At 44.0% G+C, this 23,032-nt stretch overlaps 1 protein-coding gene across 2 annotated transcripts in view; it reads right to left on the reverse strand.

The window, feature by feature from the left end:
• Window positions 1-23,032, reverse strand: part of SPOCK1 (SPARC (osteonectin), cwcv and kazal like domains proteoglycan 1) — a 593,060-nt gene that overhangs the window by 439,736 nt on the left and 130,292 nt on the right. The window lies entirely within an intron of this gene.

Below are 23,032 nucleotides of genomic sequence, written 5' to 3' on the forward strand. Positions count from 1 at the left end.
TGGCTTCACAGCTGAATTCTACCAAAAATTTAGAGAAGAACACCTATCCTACTCAAACTCTTCCAGAAAATGGCAGAGGAAGGTAAACTTCCAAACTCATTCTATGAGGCCACCATCACCCTAATATCAAAACCAGACAAAGATGCCACAAAAAAAGAAAACTACAGGCCAATATCTCTGATGAACATAGATGCAAAAATCCTTAACAAAATTCTAGCAAACAGAATCCAACAACATATCAAAAAGATCATACATCATGACCAAGTGGGCTTTATCCCAGGGATGCAAGGATTCTTTAATATCCGCAAATCAATCAATGTAATACACCACATTAACAAACTGAAAAATAAAAACCATATGATTATCTCAATAGATGCAGAGAAAGCCTTTGACAAAATTCAACATCCATTTATGATAAAAACCCTCCAGAAAGCAGGAATAGAAGGAACATACCTCAACATAATAAAAGCTATCTATGACAAACCCACAGCAAACATTATCCTCAATGGTGAAAAATTGAAAGGATTTCCCCTAAAGTCTGGAACAAGACAAAGGTGCCCACTTTTACCACTACTATTCAACATAGTTTTGGAAGTTTTGGCCACAGCAATCAGGGCAGAAAAAGAAATAAAAGGAATCCAGATAGGAAAAGAAAAAGTAAAACTTTCACTGCTTGCAGATGACATGATCCTCTACATAGAAAACCCTAAAGACTCCACCAGAAAATTACTAGAGCTAATCAATGAATATAGTAAAGTTGCAGGATATAAAATCAACACACAGAAATCCCTTGCATTCCTATACACTAACAGTGAGAAAACAGAAAGAGAAATTAAGGAAACAATTCAATTCACCATTGCAACGAAAAGAATAAAATACTTAGGAATATATCTACCTAAAGAAACTAAAGACCTATATATAGAAAACTATAAAACAATGGTGAAAGAAATCAAAGAGGACACAAATAGATGGAGAAATATACCGTGTTCATGGATTGGAAGAATCAATATAGTGAAAATGAGTATACTACCCAAAGCAATCTATAGATTCAATGCAACCCAATGGTATTTTTCAGAGAACTAGAACAAATAATTTCACAATTTGTATGGAAATACAAAAAAAACCTCGAATAGCCAAAGCAATCTTGAGAAAGAAGAATGGAACTGGAGGAATCAACCTGCCTGACTTCAGGCTCTACTGTGAAGCCACCGTCATCAAGACAGTATGGTACTGGCACAAAGACAGAAATATAGATCAATGGAACAAAATAGAAAGCCCAGAGATAAATCCACACACCTATGGACACCTTATCTTTGACAAAGTAGGCACAAATATACAATGGGGAAAAGACAATCTCTTTAACAAGTGGTGCTGGGAAAACTGGTCAAACACTTGTAAAAGAATGAAACTAGATGAAACTAGATAACTTTCTAAAATCATACACAAAAATAAACTCAAAATGGATTAAAGATCTAAATGCAAGACCAGAAACTGTAAAACTCCTAGAGGAAAACAGGCAAAACACTCTCCGACATAAACCACAGCAGGATCCTCTATGACCCACCTCCCAGAATATTGGAAATAAAAGCAAAAATAAACAAATGGGAGCTAGTTAAAATTAAAAGCTTCTGCACAACAAAGGAAACTATAAGCAAGGTGAAAAGACAGTCTTCTGAATGGGAGAAAATAATAGCAAATGAAGCAACTGATTAAGAATTAATCTCAAAAATATACAAGCAACTCCTGCAGCTCAATTCCAGAAAAATAAATGACCCAATCAAAAAGTGGGCCAAAGAACTAAACAGACATTTCTCCAAAGAAGACATACAGATGGCTAACATATGAAATGATGCTCAACATCACACATTATCAGAGAAATGCAAATCAAAACCACAATGAGGTACCATTTCACACCAGTCAGAATGACTGCGATCCAAAAGTCTACAAGCAATAAATGCTGGAGAGGGTGTGGAGAAAACAGAACCCTCTTACACTCTTGGTGGGAATGCAAACTAGTACAGCCACTATGGAGAACAGTGTGGAGATTCCTTAAAAAACTGGAACTAGAACTGCCTTATGACCCAGCAATCCCACTGCTGGGCATACACACTGAGGAAACCAGAATTGGAAGAGACACGTGTACCCCAATGTTCATCCCAGCACTGTTTACAACAGCCAGGACATGGAAGCGACCTAGATGTCCATCAGCAGACAAATGGATAAGAAAGCTGTGGTACATATACACAATGGAATATAGCTCAGCCATTAAAAAGAATACATTTGAATCAGTTCTAATGAGAAGAATGAAACTGGATCCTATTATACAGAGTGAACTAAGCCAGAAAGAAAAACACCTATACAGTATACTAATGCATATATATGGAATTTAGAAAGATGGTAACAATAACCCTGTATGCGAGACAGCAAAAGAGACACAGATGTATAGAACAGTCTTTTGGACTGTGTGGGAGAGGGCAAGGGCAGGGTGATATGGGAGAATGGCGTTGAAATATGTAAATTATCACATGTGAAATGAATCAACAGTCCAGGTTTGATGCATCATACAGGGTGCTCGGGGCTGGTGCACTGGGATGACCCAGAGGGATGGGATGGGGAGGCAGGGCAGAGAGGAGTTTAGGATGGGGAACACATGTACACCTATGGCAGATTCATGTCAATGTATGGCAAAACCAATACAATATTGTAAAGTAAAAAAATAAATTAATATTTTAAAAAACAGAAAAGAAATAGCTCTCACAATGAGACCATCATTGCTATTGAGTACATTAGAGGTAAGAGTAATTTATTCAGGCATTACTGTTATTCATAGCATCTAAATTAAGAACCTTCCTACTAATGCAAGAGACGTGGGTTCAGTCCCTGGGTTGGGAAGATCCCCTGGTGAAGGAAATGGCAACCTGCTCCAGTATTTTTGCCTGAAAAATTCCATGGACCCAGAGAAGCCTGGCAGTTTCTCTGGGTCTATGAGTTCTCAAAGAGTCAGACATGACCAAGCATGCACACACGCATGCATGCAAGTTACATAAATATACTGGTTTAAAAAGCTATTTAGACAATGAAGTTACATGTTTAAACACAGCTGAATCATTTTACATAGTCAAACATCAACATTGTTTTAAAAATCAAAAGTTAAAAAATACAAAAGTTGGTATCAATGTCAGCATGAAAGTACCACTACCCTGACAGCACTAAGTTTGATCAGTCTTCATGCCAATGATGCGAGTTTCTACCTTATCAATAGGCATACTTCCCATGAGCACTATATGAAGGACACATTTCATTCTAGGTCAAGATGGATGACTCCATCAGGACCCAGCTGAATGCAGATGGTCACAGTTACCAACTAGGGCTGAGCAGCAGGTTCAGTGAGTGACCACATCTGTTCCAGAACACAGGCGCAAAGACATTCCCAACCCAACCGAAGACCACTGCACTTGAGGTGACCTCAGATGGAGAAGAATCTGGATAAAGACCAAAGCACCAAAGAAGCAGGATTCTGGGAGGGAAACAGGATGTCCAGGAAAGGTAGAACAGCAAGGAGGACATCAGCCTGAGCAGCAGGCTGTGGAAAGAGCTCAGCCAGATGGCTGATGCTGTAGCTGCAGCAAAGCACTCAGTTCTCAGCCTCCCCACTGATCACATAGAAACACAATGCAGCTTCTCTCTAGGAGGTCATGATAATAGGCTGGTTGGTAGAGAGCATCCTCTACAAAGATATTCTCATTGTCATGGTCCAGTGGTCCTCCTCAATCCACCTGTCCACCTCCTGTCAACAGGAGAGCGCAAGTTGAGCCAGAATCCAGCTTGGAATTATCCATCTTCCACTTCCTGGGAAGAAGAAGCTCCTGCATCATGCCCTCCAGGTCCTCCCAGTTCTGTGTCACCACCAGTCACCCTCTGTGCAAAAAGGCCTGACATTTAGTATTCTGAGCACAGAGCAATGACAGTTGCATGGGGTGACCACATCACAGGGCAGTAATCTCACACACACTGCTGTAGTACACGGAAATAAAACAGTTCCCCAACATGCCAAGTGCCAGCTCCCTTTACAGCAGCACCTTTCAGACACTTAGAGGACTCATTTCAATCAGAAAATCTCCAGAACCCTGATATGAGTAGGGCCCGTCCAAATCAACAGTGTTTGATAGCCATAGGGAACCAATTGTCATAACTCAGCCTCTCATCAGGCTTTGCTCTTGAAGGCAGGGCAGAGATGCTGCTGAGAAACTTCCTTAGTTAGGTTCTGGAAGAGCTGAAGGCCAATAACCAGCAAAAGGCCATGGGACTTTTGCAATCACTAGGGACATGAAGGGCTCAGGTTCTGGAATCAGACAGAACAACACTGGAACCCTCTCTGCAATTTATTGGCTGTATGACCTGAAATAAGTCTCTCGACTCCTCTGTGCCCTCTCTCTTCCTCATGAGTTGAAACCCAGCCTTGCTGGACTGTTGAGAAGGTTTGATAAAAGGCAAGAGAGATATCTACAATGAGAGCTGATATATTGCAGGCCTCAATGAATGGCAGCTGCTACTATTATTATTGTACCAGTAAATATTTTAACAGATTAGATTTCTTCTGTCAAGGCAGAGAAGTAAATTTCATCTAAAAAGACATCTCTGTTAATCACACATTAAATATTTAATGAACCCCTAATATAGTCAAATACTGTAGAAGAGAAAAACAAACTAGATGCAGGATGGTGCCCGACACCTCAAGGGAGATGGAATGTCAAGAGGGCTGAAGATGCTCAGTCTTAGTCACATGACTTGGAAGGAATGCTCTGTATCTTTCATCAAGTTGTGAATCATCCTTTTTATGTACGTGATAGTGGCGTCCACTAAAGGGACACCCTTGGAAGGACCAGACCACATCTGCCACAGAGCTGGGAGGGTGTCAAGCTCAGCACTCATAAGAGGAGCTCAACAAGGAGAGGTGGGAGTGGGGAGACATTCAAGTCAGAAAGTCCCTGGAGAAAAACAGTTGCACCACATACAGACACTGACAGACTAGCCAAGGAGAACTTGGCATTGCTTGTAAATGTTAGTGACGTAACTTTTCTAGTTCAAAATGAAGACAGAAAAGGTGGAGTGGGTGGTTTTTCGTGTGTAGTTGGAGGGGGTGGGCAAGGCAATGACCTATTTCCACATTCTCTTCTCTCTTCACACATATGCACATTATTATATTTTCTGTATATGCAAAAAAAAAAAAAGTGCACAAAGTCCTCCTGAAGGCCATTTATAGGGCACACAGCTTTGTAGTTCTGGATTTATCAAGTAGTACCGCGGTTCTAGTCAAGTCAGAGCAGACAGACTGACAGAGGACAAATATGCAGAACTTTAGCCAACAGTCTCCTGAAAGTGATACAGGACAAGAAATAGACCCACTGGCTTCTTCCCAGTAAACCAGAAGGCAGCCCAGTCACAGAGCCCACTGCTGGCCCCACACCCGCCACCGAATGCCCCAGGGGTGGAGTTATCACTACACGTCAGAAACAGATGTCTCTGACCAGATAGCTCCTGATCAGAAGAGGAAGCCCCTGAAACAGACACAGGCTACTCAGTCCACCAGGGCTCTAACGCAGCCAGATCCCACTAGCAGGCAGGACAGCCACCTACGAATGAAAGGTCCCCAGAACACAGCACACTCAGTGAGCACAAGTTCATGACCTAAAACCCATTCCTAGACAACAAGGCCAGCAGAGGCATGCAGGGGCAGCCCTTCCTCAGTTCTCTGCCCCACGACTTTCTCCGCAGTAGTCTGTCTCCTTCCAGGCTTTTATTCCTGCCCACCTCTCCCTCCACAGACACCTGCTGGCCTCTCTAGCACCACAAGGCAAAGCTAAGCACCACCTCTTCCCTCCAAGCCACACTGCCAGCGGGACTTCTCAATGTGTGTTCAAGGTACCCTTGGGGTCCTCTCTGAGTCAACCAGATTCTTTTAAAAATCTCAGGGAGGCTGCCTCCTGAAGCCATTTTCTCTCCACTCCCAGCATCCTCACTCCTGTGTAGATCTTCGGGAGTTCTAAAATCAGACTTCCCTGACTCCAGCCACCTCCCAATGCCAACCCCAAACTCGTGCCTCCAACCCACCAACCACGGGGGGCAGAATCTGAGAGCTGCTCCCTCCCCCTTAGCCATACTGAGCACAAATCTGGACCCTGGCCCCTGCCTGTCCAATCTCCTGCACTCCCCCACACCTTCCCAGAAGGCAGGCCATGCAGCCCTGTCCCCTCGCCCCTGCCCTTCCACACCCACCAAGGGCTGCCTGAAGCAAACCTCCCTCTGGCCCTCACCGTGGGCTCTGATTCTCCTTATCACCCCCAGCTTGGAGATCCTCAGAGGCAGGACTTAGTCCTCATCACCTCTGTATGTGTCTCTCATGGTGCCCAAGCTTTACACACTACAGGCTCTTGATCAATACTTGCTAAACATACTCTCACATCCATCAATACAGCATAACGTTTAGAACAAGGGCCCTGGCAGCAGCACAGGTATCGGTATTTGCCCGCTGATAGCTTTATTTTCTGTCTCCGCCACTAGAAGGTGTCCTGCCGGAGCAGAGAGCCCTGTCTGCCTGATCCCCACAGCCCCTCAGCATCCAGGGGAGCAGCCAGTCCCCAGGAGACACTTAGCGAATGTTTTACTGTTCTGTGATCTACTCTCAGGCCCCAGCTCTGCCAGGCATCGGCTGTGTCACCGTGGATAAGGGACTCGCTCTACACCTTCGTTCCCACCTAAGTAAACTGGGAGGACCGTGCGCAACACCATCTCCCAGAGTTGCTGTCATGAGGCGCCAGTAAAGTGATGATGCCGGCCCAGGGCTTGGGGTGGGGTTGGACACCGGAAACATCCACAGGGACCTCTTGGGGATGGGCTGCCACTGTCACAGGGTTCCTGCCACTCCTCATTCACTCCCGGTTTGCTTTAAAGACCTGATCTGCTCAATATACCTTGAAGCACTCTGGGCTGTGCTCCCAGCACGCTCCATACTCCTACCCTATCCCCCAGGTGGGGTCCTAGACGCCTCGCTCAGGAAGAGTCTAGAACACGGCAGACCATGCAGATCCAGGCTGGGCTTTGGAGCTCAACCCATGAAACATGGCCTTGGGGCAGCGAGCTCCCCCGGGAAGGAAGCAGGCTTGTAGAGCAGCTCCACTCTGCCCTCATCCTCCCACGGGAAGAGCTGTGTACTCACACTCAGAGAAGAGGCCCCTCTGAGCCAAAGCAGCCCAAGCCCGAGCCCTCCTCCCTCCTGCTCGACCTCGCTGCTGCCATTGGAGGAGGCCAGATGCCCCATTTCCATCTCACTCATGGTAACTCAGGCCCAATTTGCCTTTCAAGCCCCCCACTACCAAGTCCACCTATTAACTAAGGTACACTGCCAAGTGAGGTCAATTCATAATTTAAACCTACCCTGCATAATGCATAAGATATCTTATTATAAATTATTCACTGCAAATTGCCATCTGGATGCTCAGGGAACTTGGGGGACATTTAAAAGGGAAGCGGGCATGTGCCCAGCATCACATCAGTGAGCAGAGTCCTTGCTTCAGTTATTGCTGCTGCCGTTTTATCTACCAGGAACCTGAGCAGATGGGTCCCACCCTCCTCACCTGAAGTCACCCAAGAACTGCCCATCCTGAGGGTGGCTACTTGCCCGGTCCCTCTTCCTCCCCAAATCCCTGCCATGCTCCTGCTCTGCGACAGCCTCAGGTACCTGCATCACAGGAGCCCATCCTGTCTCCCAAGAACACAAAGGGTAGCATCACCTACTGCTGACCTGGTCATCAGCAGAGACTTCTCTCTTCCCCTTGAGTCGATACAAAGAACCAGTTTTCACTCAACCACAGTTCAATATTCGAAGCTCCCCTAAAAAGGGGATAAGAGCTTACAGTGGGACCCAAAGAGGGGACCATTCATTGAGTGCGCCTTCCTACACCAGTAAGTCCTTCTCTTATACACTGTGATGAATCCATCCATTTGGGTAATCTTAACTGAACGTCTATTACTATGATCCAGGTATTACACTATCTGCTAAGGCACAGGCATGAATAGAATGCATCCCCTGTTGTTAGCACATTCACAGACCAAAAGCAAGATGCTCACACAAATAGAGCACTACGAAACAAATTAGATCTGAGGTCCACTTTGTTCTGGGTGCAGTCTGGGGAGATGAGAACTGTATGCAACAAATTCACACTCAAGGTCAGTGGGGATGCAAAAGATTCTGTGATCACTTCTGCTGTGATCAGTTCTGCTCCCATGGGGAAAGGGTCAAAGATGGCTGCACAGAGAAGGAGATGCCTGAGATGGGTCTTGAGGGATGAATAGGAGTTTGCTAGGCTGACAAGGAGAAAGGGCATTCTGGGAAGAAGGGCTGACGTGTGCAAAGGCTGCAGTCAGGAAGGTGCAGCACACAGAGGGAACTGCAGGTGGGTGAACAACATGAATACTTTAAGGGTGAGACGCAGCCTCAAAATACAGCGTGGCGGGGGGGGGGGCGGTGAGGGCGGGTACGTGTGTTCTTCCTTTAAGAGGTCAATGTGCTTCCACTTCATCTGTGATGAATGATTCTCACAGAATCTTTGTGAAGGTGGAAGTAGATGGAATTTTTCTCGTTCTTTCACGGTAGAATAACTGGTTCCCTTGCAGGCCCCTCTTCTCACCCTCTGTTAATAACCCACCCCTCACCAGAGTAAAATATTAACTCTAAGATACCACTGCATTCGAAACTCACGAATCTTCCTAGCAACCAAGAGATCACTGTCAAACTCACTCCATCCTGAGATACAGATGTGAAAGAAAGAACTCTGCCAACAAGGACTTCTGAAGCCCTATTTCTCCCCTGAAGACTGGGTACTGGTTACTGAAAATCTTGATGGTTTTTCTATGCAGAGAGCAAGTGACCCAATTAGACCTGCTTCGTAGAGAGTTGCAGGTTGGAGGCGCTTTGGGGCTGCATGCTGTGCGTCCATGAGAGACATCACAAGGCAATGACAGACTAAGCCCAGTTATATTCCCAAAGTAAAATATCTTGTTGCCTTCCCTCATGCCTGGCAAGTGTGCTGAGCACAAGGTGCTATGTCCAGGGCAGCTTTGGCCAAGACCACTGTCCCCTCAACAGAAAGGGACATAATGGTGACCCAGAGCATAATGCTTTGGCCCTTCATCTTTATACTGCGTTTGGCTTGTTCACTTTCATGCAACAAATTCAAAAGACAAATGGACAGACAGACAAAGACCTACTCTCTCCGTCAATAATATCTCTCCAGACAGCCATAACTTTCCACCAACTAGGATAAGAAACTGAATCCATCCAGCAGTTCTTCATCTGTCTCCTCTGAAACTTGAGTGCTCCAGGTGGTTGGGTATTCAAGGGAAAGTCTCTGTTAGTTTTTGATAAACTGTTTATATCACGGTTTGATATTCTTTGGCTAAACTCTAAGACTGTGTGTTCAAATAGATAAAACACTCAAAACTTTGAAGGGTTTTTCTATGCCTCCTGGATAAAATTTCAAGACTTCCACGATCAAATCAAGAATCTAGAAACCCTGAACTCCAATTTAATAGGCTCTTTCAGATGGCGCTGAACGTATGAATGCATCACAAAGCCTGCAGTATGGGAGAACAGAGGACAGCTTCTTAAGGTATCATTTCTGGGATGAAGGCTAAAAATTGTCTATCACAGCCAGTTAGCCTCAAAGGAAGCCTAAATAAATCAAGCCCACTGGGGAGCCAGAGGAATGTAAGACCTATATTAGGAGCAGTCTTTTGAGCATCGTGTCCATATGAGGTAAGCATTCTCCCTCTAACTGGGGCATGGGTCCCTCTTAGGAATGAAACTTTGGCTGATGTTACAGTATGTGTATAGGCAGTAACCTAAGGGCTGAACTGGAAATCTGTATCCAGAAGATACTCTCATTTGATTGAAAGATAGCTTTCTGATTTTTCATCATCAAGACAGGTAAGGCACATTCATGCCATCCTCATGTTCGGCTCCATCTAGGACTCAAAACCAAAATACAGGTGATCCAGAGCATACACTATCAATGACAAGAGTTGGCACACAGAAAGCACTTTGAACCCTGAATGAAATGTAGCTATTATAACAATAGGAATAATAGCTTCCATTTCCTGAGTACCTGCGATACACCAGGACAGGTGCTCTCTAATTTAATCTCAAAGCAAACCCCACAGGGTAGTGATAACTCCCACATTGTACAGATGAAGGTGAGGAAATGCAAATTTTGTTAGTTTCTGTCTTGCTCGCAGGCCTTTGTTAATGAAAAGTCATTTTTATTTTTACTTCTTTAGAAAACACTGCATTCCATACTAAAGAGAAAATGCAGCTGGCATTTTTCTATCATTGTCCAACTTGGATAAAGATAAAAAGCCAAGAAGAAGTACACAGACTGATACACCTCCTGAAGTGGACTTTTTTTCCCTTCTGTGATAGGCTTAACATAGCACTGAACTCGCCTCACATCACTTACACACCAGTGTGGCTGCCCTGTCCACTGCTGGGAGGAGGGTACGACCCACAGATGTACTCATCACTTCAGAGGTCCTTGAGGTGACAAAGGTGTTACTGACTAAGTACCCACCAGCCCCCTCCCCGACCAGTTCCATCCCCTGAATGTCCAAGAAACAAAGAGAGTCAACTTCCATTTCAATCGCCCAGGGAGGATCTAAGAAAAACAGCAACTGGTACCACTACTCCCTCGGTAAAGGCATGGCTCTACAGCTCAGCTCAGCTGTCAAACACACATGTGCACAATTCAATCTGCAACCAGTTTGTCACAACAGCCATCTCTCACTCTGTTCTTCCTCAGGGGAAATAATGTAAAAACACACACGTAAGAATCAAGACAAAAGGCAGGAGGCAACGGCAAGTGCGTGCTCAGAACTCTGGAAGAGCACATGGTCTGAGTTTTGACCTTGCAAAAACTGTCGTGTGTCACTTCGTCTTTTACAAGGCACACAGGTTTCTCCACACTTAATGCATGGTCATCAGGACCACAAGGGTCTGGAGCACCTCCGTCGGCACCAGGAAGCAGATGGGAGCCAGATTTCTCTGCATTGCTGCCAAGTCTTCACAACACAAGAGCCTCTCCATATAGTACCCATTCTAGCCCGTGCTCCTAAGTCTATGGAGGGGATTCTCTTGGAACACTGCCTCCTGTCTCAGGAAGAAGCTGAGAATCTACAAATGAGTCTGCCTGCTTTTATTTCTGCAGTTGTTGTTCAGTTGCTCAGTTGTGTCTGACTCTTTGCGACCCCATGGACTGCAGCACCAGAGAAGGAAATGGAAACCCACTCCAATATTCTTGCCTAGAGAATCCTGTGGACAGAGGAGCCTGGTGAGCTGCCGTCTATGGGGTCGCACAGAGTTGGACACGACTGAAGCAACTTAGCATCTATGCATGAACTGCAGCACACCAGGCTTCCCTGTCCATCACCAACTCCCGGAGCTTGCTCAAACTCATGTCCATCGCATCAGTGATGCCATCCAACCATCTCATCCTCTGTCATCCCCTTCTCCTCCAGCCTTCAATCTTTCCCAGCATCAGGGTCTTTTCCAGTGAGTCAGCTTTTTGCATCAGGTGGCCAAACTATTGGAGCTTCAGGTTCAGCACCAGTCCTTCCAATGAATATTCAGGACTGATTTCCTTTAGGATTGACTTTTTGATCTCCTTGCAGTCCAAGGGACTCTCAAGAGTATTCTTCAGCACCACAGTTCAAAGGCATCAGTTCTTCAGGGCTCAGCCTTCTTTATGGTCCAACTCTCACATCCATACATGACTACTAGAAAAACCATGGCTTTAACTAGATGGACCTTTGTCAGCAGTAGCTCACCTGATTTCTAAAGTTTCCCATGCTGGGAAGACAGTCTTGATAACTCCATAGTACAGATATTTGGGGGGCTTCCACCACCAACAGTAACTACTAATTTCCTTTCCCTCCATCCCATTCAAGTGCACATATCTCAGAAGACTTGCTATCATTCCAAAGAGAGCTTATTTATCAGGATTCCCCAGGTCTCCTTCAAAGAGATAACTGGAATTACTTCCTGTGAAAAGTCTTTCTGCCCCATCCCAAGTTCAATGATGGGTCTCTTCTATCCATGATCCTGCAGATCCTTTATTTCCCACATTAAAGCACAATTATATGATGCTAGCTATGGACTGAATGTCTGTGATCCCCACAATTCACATGTTGAAGTTTAACTCCCAAGGATGGTGTTAGGAGGTGGGGCTGGTTTAGAGGAAGTTCTAAGGGTGGGGTCACATGATGAGATTAGTGAGGAGGAGGAGACATCAGAGCTTCTTCACTCTTCCAAGTCAGGGGACAGTCAGAAGGCAGCCATATGTAAGCCAGGAAGAGAGTCCTATCAGACGCAACCATTCTGGCACTCTTTTGTCAGACTCCTAGCCTCCAGAAGAATGAGAAATGTCTGTTGTTTAACCCACCCAGTCTATGGTATTTTGTTACAGCAGTCCAAGCTAAGACAATTTATAATGATTAACTCTCTCTCTCTGCTCCCTATTAGACTGATCTCTGTAAAGGGAGTGATGAGGTCTATGTGTGCTCATCACTGCATCCCTGGCCCCTAGTACAGGATTTGGGATGTAATGGGCACTGAGGAAATATCTGTTGGATGGATGGATGGGTGCATGCATGGGTCAGTGGGTGGGTGAGTGGATATATGGGTAGGTGCAAAGATGAGAATTAAGGTTTTGAAGAACATTCAATGCTGGAGGAAAAGCTTATGACATACTAAGTAAAAATGCAGGAAATAAAATTATATAAACAATGTGATTTCAATTATGTAAACATTTACACATGATTAGGGATCTGGAAGGAAATACGCTAAAAATGCTAATAGCAGTTATCTCTGGGTGGTAAGATTAGGATTGATTGTTGCCGTTTTCTCCATTTTCCACGTCTCCATAAATTGCATGTATTACATTTATGATCCAAAATAAGATTACATTTGTAAAAAGGAAATCACTAAGAAAAAATTACCAAATGTCTCCACATTTTAGGAGACTTTCTCCTCTAAAACCAGAAAGACTTAGGGTGGGGGAAGCCCAGACTCTGGTAGATATATGTGCCCAGAGCTTGGGGCTCACACCTCTCCAGGTCTCTTAGAAGGAGTCTCACACGCAGCCTTCCTCTTTTCACAGAGGGATTCCCCGTTGTGTTCTTTTGGCTTCAATTATTCAGAAATGAGAGCTATCCAGAGATGGAGATGGAATAAAGGCCCCCTCTGAAGACAGACCAAAAACTATGAGGAAGCATCAAACCAGGAGAAAAGAATGGAAAAAGAAGCTAACCCAAATCTTGAGAACCATGAAGATCAAGACTAAAGGAATCACAAATTTGTTCACCATGTAATTAAAGAGATCCTCCCAAGCTCTAAGGAATAGAGGAAGGTCAATGCTCTGAAGGTAACTTTTTCATGGAGCAGAAGTAGTTGAACTTACAGGTAATGCTAGTAATTGTTGAAACAACTACAGCTACCATCTGTACAGCGCTTAACACAGAGGTCCACAAACTTCTACCGTAAAAAGCTAGGTAGAAAATATATTTGGGGACTTCCCTGGCAGTCCTGTCCTTAGAACTCTACACTTCCACTTCAGGGGGCGTAGGTTTGATTCCTCGTTGGGGAACAAAGATCCCTCATGCCATGTGTTGTAGCCAGGAAAAAAAAAAAAGAAAAAAATATATTTGGTTCTGAGGGTCACAGAGTCTCTGACAACTGCTTACCTCTGCTATTGTCATGCAAAGCAGCCACAGATGATAGAGAAAAGGATGTGCATTGTTGTGTTCAAACGAGACTCTATACACAAAAACAAGCAGCAGACCAGATTTGGCCCAGGGCTAATGTTTGCCAACCTCTGACTTCACATAGCAGGCATTGTTAAACCTCTGATTTCATTCCCACTACCCTAGGATGGGGAAACAGACTCTGAGAAATAGGCCACTTCCCCAAATCATGGCATCAGAGAGCAGTTGTTCTTGACTCAACTCCACATCAGTGTGACTCCTAAAAGCCTGCTCCTTACCATGAGGCCATGCTGAGCACATCCTTATGCCCACATTATACTCAATGTGGGGACCGAGGGATGAGTGAGAGTCAGACCTTGACTTCCAAAGTTCAAAATTTAAGATGAGCACCTGCCCCACAGATACTGATCTGCACCTGTTTCCCAATACAAGGATGTCCCACCAGAATAAAAGAGGCATCGGGGAACACTAACACCCACAGTGAAGACACACACTGATGTACCAATTCCTTTACAAAAGGGTTTCATGCTTTCCACAAAGGATATTGCCAGGATGTGAGCTCACTTGGGGCTTTTACATACTGGTTCATACATATGTAAGTCATGAGTGTAGAAGCTAAGAGACAAAGAACTTGAGGAATTGCTTGCCAGAAATTCACTGAACCGGGTCACAGTTTTTCTTCATGGTGAAGACCACAGGACTTGAGGTCAGAGAGACCTGGATGGAAATTTCAGGTCTACGTGACCTTGAGCATATGATCTAAGCCTCAGACATCTCCCCTGCAAGCCGAGTTAGGAATTCTGACTGTCTCAGGGATGTTAGGACACCAGATGGGGGACAGGGCCTGTGTTTATCTTGTTCATCATTATATCTACAACATCAGGATCATAGGAAATAGGATCCATAAAAGGAAGTAAGAGAAATTAAAATGGAGGCTTTCTGAAATAAACTAAGTCAGCAGGAAAACAGGACTAGCATGAGGAGCACAGCTGTCTTGCAGAGCCAGGGACCAGCCTGGAGATACACAAATGCACCCTCTCTGAGTGAGCCCAGGAGGTGTCTTTCTGCCAGAGGCAGGTGTGGATGGCAGTTAATGTAAGCGGTGAGGGCACAGCAAGGCCTCTGTTTACCCACCTCAAATAGCCTGAGGTTCCAGGAGCCTAGCTCTGCCATCAGCCCCTGTCTCTGGTTTATTTCCCTAAGCCGCCCACCTCCTGCTCCCTGCTCTAGAATAAACTCTGACCTTATTAACCTTCAGCAAGCAGGTGAGTGACAACCCAGCCTGACCCTCCACAAGTCCTCCCAGAAGCTGCCAAATTGGAAGAACTCAAGGGTTAAACATAAAGATCTGCAAGCACGTTCCCTAATTCTGAACCACCATCTACACATCTATGGCTGCTTCATCAACTTCCCAAAGCCAGAGGCAATGGAATGGGCAAGAAAGGTGACATTTTCTGCATCTGCAGTATGCCAGGGACCAGGGACCAAACACACAAATTCTGTGACTGTTTCTGTATGGCAACCCTGAGTGTGTTTTCATCCACAGTTTTAAGAGCGGGCTGTAGCTCAGAGAGGTTATGTTATCAGCCCAAGGTCACACAGCTTGTAGGGGCAAATCCACATCTATCTGAGCCCAAGGGCTCTCAAATTCACCTTTGCCCAGTGCCACCTTGCCCTACATCCCCCTCGTCCATCGTACGCTAGCCTCTGTGCTCGCCTTTCTAAGAATCTGCTGCTCCTCTTCCCTGGAGTGTTCTTCCCCTTTCTCTTTACCTGGTTAACACCCGTTCATCCTGTAGCACTCAGCTGTCACTTGCTCAGGAAAGTCTTCCTGGTCACCACCCCTGACAGAGGCCCAGATTAACCCTCCACTCTCACCTCTCTCTCCTCTGCTGTGGCTCCGGGTCTTTCCTTCACAGAATATGTCATCTAAAGGCAAATGGTGGATAATTATTTTCTTGTGGTTTGTTTCCCAACCAGGACAGTGGATTCTGGGAAGGGAGTAACTGTGCCTGACTTCTTCGTTACTAAACCCAAGCACTTCCCACAATGCTTAGCATAGAGTAGGTGGTCAATTGAATCTGATGAATGAACAAACTACCATCTACACATACTCCTTGGACAGGAGGCTGAAATATCATCTTCCTTGAGTTTAGCACAAGCACTGCACATATCCATAAAATCTACCACCCATGGTAAGTTCTTGTAAAGGAAGATTACAAATTGCCCACCCTCTTTTCAGATTATAGCACAGCCCTACTCTGCAATTTCCATACTGAAACTTGTACATTTCATTTCTAGGAGCTAATGCCACTTCAGTTTATCTGCAGTTGCTACTCAAGTGATGTGAATGAAGAATTCACACAATGCCAAAGAAAAGTGGAGTTACTTTTCATAAACCACAGCAGTATCTTTCTGGATCCACCTCCTAGAGTAAAAATGAAAACAAACAAATGGGACCTAATCAAACTAAAAAGCTTTTGCACAACAATGGAAACCACACACAAAACAAAATGACAGCCTACAGATTGGGAGAAAATATTTGCAAATGACGTGACTGACAAGAGATTAGTTTCCAAAATATATAAACAATCTATACAGCTCAATGAAAAAAAAAAAAAAAGAACTCCATTTAAAAAATAGGACAAAGACCTAAATAAATATTTCTCCAAAGAAGACAGATAGATGGTCAAAAGGTACATGAAAAGATGCTCAACATTACTAATTATTAGAGAAAGGCAAATCAAAACAGTGAGGTACCATCTCACTCTGGTCAAAATGGCCATTACCAAAAAGCCTACAAACATCAAATGCTGCAGAGGGTGTGGAGAAATTCCCTCCACACTGTTGGTGGGAATGTAAGTTGGTACAACCACTGTGGAGAACAGTATGGAGGTTCCTTATAAAACTAAAAATAGAACTACCATATGATCCTGCAATCCCACTCCTAGGCATATACCCAGAGCAAATCATAATTAAGAAATATATATGCACCCCAGTGTTCACTGCAGCACTATCCACAGTAGTCAAGACATGGAATGTGAAAGTGTTAGTTGCTCAGTCGTGTCCAACTCTTTGTGATCCCATGGACTGTAGTCTGCCAGGTTCCTCTGTCTATTGAATTCTCTAGGCAAGAATACTGGAGTTGGCTGCCATTCCCTTCTCCAGGGGATCTTCCCAACCCAGGGATCTAACCCATGTTTCCTGTGTCACAGGCAGATTCTTTACCGTCTAAGCCACCAGGGAAGCCCCAGTTAAGACATGGAAACAATCTAAATGTCCAAAGACAAATGCATGGATAAGAAGTCATGGTACATGTATACAATGTGATACTGCTTGACCATAAAAAGAATGAAATATTGCCATTTCACCAACATGGATGGACCCAGAGATTATCACACTAACAGAGAAAGACAAATACACGTTACTGTTTTCATGTGGAATATAAAAGAAAAAAGGACATAAATGAACTTATTTCCAAAACAGAAAGAGACTCAGAGACATAGAAAACAAACATGGTTACCAACAGGGAAAGGGGGGTAGGGGAGGGATAAAATAGGAGTTCGAGATTAACAGGTATATACTACTATATGTAAAATAGATAACAACAGGGACAGCACAGGGAACTGCACTCAATATTTTGTAATAACCTATAAGGGAAAAGAATCTGAAAAAAATATATATATATATATATATCTCTGAATCACCACGCTTATACCTGAAACTTTGATGATATTGTAAATCAACCATACTTCAATAAAAATAAAAATTTGTTAAAGAAAGAAAAGTAGAGCCATTTTTATAAAGCACTTGGGTGAGGAGTGGATGCACAGAAGATGCAGACACAAAGAACTTTTACACCAAGTCCCCACAGCCCTGATGACACCTGGCAAAGAGATAACGGGGCAAATGCACTCACTCACTCAACTAACACCTACAGTGACGAGTATAGAAAGGGCAGGATCTTGACCTTCCCCCCCATCCCCACTCCTGGGGCCTATATTTTTGGGACCATACCCAACACTTTTACACTTAGGACCAGGCTGGATCTGGAGTTGGACAAAGCTGGGTTCAAAGCATGACTCCATCACTTGCCACTGTCTGCATGGCGCTAAGTCTCCTCATCTATAAAATGAGGCTAATGCCAGCACCTTCTTCCAAGAGGCACTGTCAGGGCCAGTGATTTAGATGCATGCAGTCTGCCTGGTAGTGCTCCCTGCATGACAGCTGCCATCCCCTCACCTGTGGTCCCTGAAGGAATGGAGCTCCTCCCAGGGAGAAATCAAGAGAGGTTCCATTCAGTGTCCAAGTGCTCAGCACAGGTCTTGCTTTTGATGCAGACACTCATGCAAACTTATAGGCTGCCTCTGCAGAAGACCCAACTCTCAGCTGCTGCCCCCTACTCAACCTTCCCCTCTCCTCCTGGCTGCAGTGCTCGGCCGAGGTCTCTGCTAAGAAACCCTCTTGGGGGCAGTGTTGGGCTGGTGAGCAAAAAGCCTCATCCTTTTCCTTCATTTATGAGGAGTCTCTGGCCAACCTGAATGAATCTTGGGTTCTTCTTAGCCCTCCACACAAGGTCCTGGACTCAAAGGTTCATCCCTCAAGGGGAAGTTCTGACCTCAGCCTTCCTAATTAAGTCACGTTTGGGAGGAATTCTGGAGTCTGTGACATAAGTGGCTGGCCTTCCTCCCCTGCAAACAGGTTTCCCCTCTTTAAATAAAGGACACTGAGATAGCCCCTTAAAAGTAACACCAATATTGGGGCAAACCTCCTTTTTGAGGGTCTTTAACAGTATAGTAAGCTAAAGTCTTCCTTTAAGAAAGCTAATTGTAGAACAATCTGCCTCCTAATGTATTCATAAATCAGACATTCAACTCCTAGAATAAATTCCCCATAATTCATGTTAATCATTCCACTCTCGTAACATGAATCATCTGTTTAAAGGGAACTTTTACCAAGATAGGCAAGAGCCACTGGATCTTGCTTTAAAAATCTCTCCAGAGCGCCAAAGGTTTTCTATTATTGACAGAAAAGTTACTGCATTTTTAACAGGCACTTTAAATATTACTCATGCAATCAAAGCTGTTTTCCTAACTCAACTTAGACAGTTTTCAAACATGTATTACGGTTGACCTTATTAAATATTCTGTAGCGCCACTTACACATGACGGCACACAAAAGTACAGTCCCGAAGCTCCTGGCAGCACTGGGAAAAAGAGGATCCTCATATATTGTCCTAGGGGCAGCAGTAAAGGCTCTGAGCATGCCACAGACTCCCAAGGGACGCCACAGGAGGCAGAGACAGGGGACAGGTCCCCAGAAGAGCTCTTTGCACAGAAGTTGAGTGGGAAGGAAAACAAAGATCTGGGTTTTTTTCTACGCTAATCAAGAATTTCACCAAGTTCTCTCCAAGAATACTCTCCAAGTGCTCCAAGGACAAGATAGTATTTTTCAGTCTTATTAAGATCCAGAATGTCATGGGAGTAACCCAACAATGCGATGTTTTTAAAATGGATAATTTGGAATAACCTCTTATCAAGATCTTTAAACCAGATAATAATTCCATAAGTAGGTGCCATTTACTGAACAGTCACTACCAAGTTGTGCTAAATAGCGTACAGAATGATATCTCCCTTAATCTTCATGACAATCCTATGAGATGGGCAATATCATCTTCATTCTTCAGACAAGTAAAGAAAGACGGAAATGTTAACAACTAGCCCATGGCCACCACACCAGAGAGTGGCACAGCCAGGCTAGAAGCAGAGGTCTGTTCAACCACAACTCCCATGTCCCAACTCCTTACCCAAACCTGGAAAGTCAAAGCTAGAGTTTACCCTACCCCTATCCACACTGTGTGGGATGACAATCAAGTGAAGAGTAACTGCCATTTACCATCAGTCAGCCGTTTATCAAAACAGTTCAGCTCCTTCGGATGGGCACATCGTTGAGTCAGGCTGAGACCTCCAAAACTGAGCAGAAGTTTATTTAGGGACAGTTAGGACTGGGAACCCATCTCCAACCTCCAGTGAAGTCAGGAGAGATGCAGAGGGGAAGGAGCATGTCTCTAAGAAAAGGTGAGAGGAAGGGAGAGAGATGCTTCAGCTATGTGTGAACCAACCAGCAGCAAAACAAAACAAAGCAATATCAGACCTAGTAAAGGAAAAGGACAGCAGGAGATCTAAGACTGCTTCCACGGCTGAGCCAGTGACTGGGGGTGGGGGGAGGCGCAGAGGACAGAGGGAAGAGAGGACGGGGAAGAAAGAAAAGGAGGGGGCAGAGGAAGAGGGGGAGAAGGGGAGGGAGAGCACAAGCTGTGACAAATGAGTCAAACAGCAGTGATTCTGTGCTTGGAGAGGTAGTGTTTTGTTTGTTCACCTATTCAATATATTTTAAAGTAGATGAAATAAAATGATTTGAATTACTCTGACTTTCTATCAATGTGGATACAAGGGAGGAAGTTTACCTGCCCTTCTTGGTTTGTCTCCCTCTACCAAATCCTGGACCAAGGTGGACCAAGGTTCTTCTTTGTTCCCCAAAGTGAACCACTGACAGTCACTCATCAGCAACAACTGGTGAGAAACCTATGATGCAGAGGAGCATCCTGGCCTCTCTTGGACCCCCCCTCCCCCCCCCCAAGCCTTAAGCCTCCAACATCCCTGAACCATCACACCCTACACTGTGGTCAACAGTCAGCAGGAAGCAGCACTGGAACACTTTGGGAAAGAAAATAAAGCTGAATTTTAAAGAAATCAACTCTCTGGGCATTTCTAGAGCAGCTCCAAGGGATCATGGCCCCTGACTAAACACACGGAGACACTTTTACATAAGAAGTTTACAGCTTAATGGGAAAAATATAAATAACTCTAACTAGAAATATGCCTACGGAGAAGGCAATGGCACCCCACTCCAGTTCTTGCCTGGAAAATCCCATGGGCAGAGGAGTCTGATAGGCTGCAGTCCATGGGGTCGCTAAGAGTCGGACACAACTGAGCGACTTCACTTTTACTTTTCACTTCCATGCATTGGAGAAGGAAATGGCAACCCACGCCAGTGTTCTTGCCTGGAGAATCCCAGGGACGGGGGAGCCTGGTGGGCTGCTGTCTCTGGGGTCGCACGGAGTCGGACACGACTGAAGCGACCTAGCAGCAGAAGCAGCGGCAGAAATATGCCTAAGAACATTACATTAGATAGGAGGCATAAGGTGAGCAGATGTCAGAACTGCCAACACATGGGACCTATCATTACCATTACTATCCATGTTAAGCTCCTCTTCCTCCCCATTTTTATCTGGCCACAGTCCTTCATGCAATCCTATATAAACTACACACCCAAAGTTTCTCAGCACAAAATGTTTGGCAGTCTCTCTATAGATCTTCTCCTCTCTTTCACACTGTTTGAACAAATACCTATAAAGCACCAACTACCTGTCAGGAACTCTGCTGAGCTCTTGGGATGCTAAGATAAAGCCTATGACAGAGGCTTTAATTTGATAAAATTAAATATACACTTATGATACTATCACCAAAGTGGGCATAAATGAAACATATTTCAGCATAATAAAAGCCATTTACAACAATTACACAGCCAACATAATACTCAACAGTGAAAACCTGAAAGTCTTCCCACTAAACTCAGGAACAAGACAAGGATGCCCACTCTCATCACTTCTATTCAGTGTAACATTAGAAGTCCCAGTCACAATAATCAGACAAGGAAAAGAAATAAAAGAAATCCAAAATTGGAAGAGAAGAGGTAAAACTGCCATTATTCACAGATGACTGATACTCTACACAAAGAACCCTAAAGATTCCACACAGACCTATTAGAACTAATAAATGAATTATGAAAATAACAGCATACAAGACGTATACACAGAAATCTGTTGAGTTTCTTTATACTAACAAAGAATTTTTTTTAACTTTACAATATTGTATTGGTTTTGCCATACATCAACATGAATCTGCCATGGGTGTACACGTGTTCCCCATCCTGAACCCCCCTAAGAAACATTTTTTTTTAAAGAAGGTAAAACAAAACAATTTCATTTAAAATTGCATTTAAAAAACCTTAAAAATAAACTTGATCAAGGAGGTGAAAGATCTACACACTGACAACTATAAAACACTGATAAAGGAAACAGAAAATGATTCAAAGAAATGGAAAGATATCCTATGCCCTGAAATTGGAATTAATATTCTTTAGAAGGCCATACTACCCAAAGTAATCTACAAATTTAATATGACCCCTACCAAAATACCTGTGACATTTTTTCACAGAACTGCAACAAGTCAACCTTGAGAAAAAAGCATAAACAAGCTGGAGGGATAACCCTTCCAGACTTCAGATAATACTACAAAGTTCCGGTAATCTAAACAGTGTGGTACTGGCACAAAACCAGACATACAGACCAATGAACCAGAACAGAGAGCTCAGAAACAGACCCACACATTTACAATCAATTGATCTATGACAAAGGAGGCAAGAATTTATAAAGGAGAAAATACAACCTCTCCAACAGCAGAGTTGAGAAAGCTGGACAAAATGGCTTGAGAATACAGGTAAAACATTCTCAGACATAAATTATAGCAACATTTTCTTAGATCAGTCTTCCAAGGAAATAGAAATAAAAGCAAAAGCAAACAAATGGGACCTAACTAAACTGAAAACTTTTGCACAGCAAGGAAAACCGTCAATAAAACAAGAAGACAACTTACAGAATTAGAGAAAACATTTGTAATTGATGCACCCAACAAGGGGTTAATATCCAAAATACATAAACAGCTCATACAACTCGATAAACAAAAACAAAATTCAAATCCAAAAATGGGCAGAAGACCTAAATAAACATTTCTCCAAAGAAGACACAGAGATGATCAACAGGCACCTGAAAAGAAGTTCCACATTGCTAATTATTAGAGAAATGCAAATCAAAACTACAATGAGATATCCCCTCACACCAGTCAGAATGGCCATCATCAAAAAGTTTGTAAGTAGTAAACATTGTAGAGGGTGAGAAGAAAAGGGAACCCTCCTACACTGTTGGTGGGAATGTAAATTGGTGAAGTCACTATGGAAAACAGAATAGAGGTTCCTTAAAAAGCTAAAAATGAAGCTACCATATGGTCCAGCAAACCTACTCCTGGGCATACATCTGAAAAAGATGAAAGCTTTAACTCAAAAAGATACATGCACCCCAGTGTTCATAGCAGCACTATTC

Source organism: Ovis aries, chromosome 5, assembly GCF_016772045.2.
Source record: "Ovis aries strain OAR_USU_Benz2616 breed Rambouillet chromosome 5, ARS-UI_Ramb_v3.0, whole genome shotgun sequence".
Classification (NCBI taxonomy): domain Eukaryota; kingdom Metazoa; phylum Chordata; class Mammalia; order Artiodactyla; family Bovidae; genus Ovis; species Ovis aries.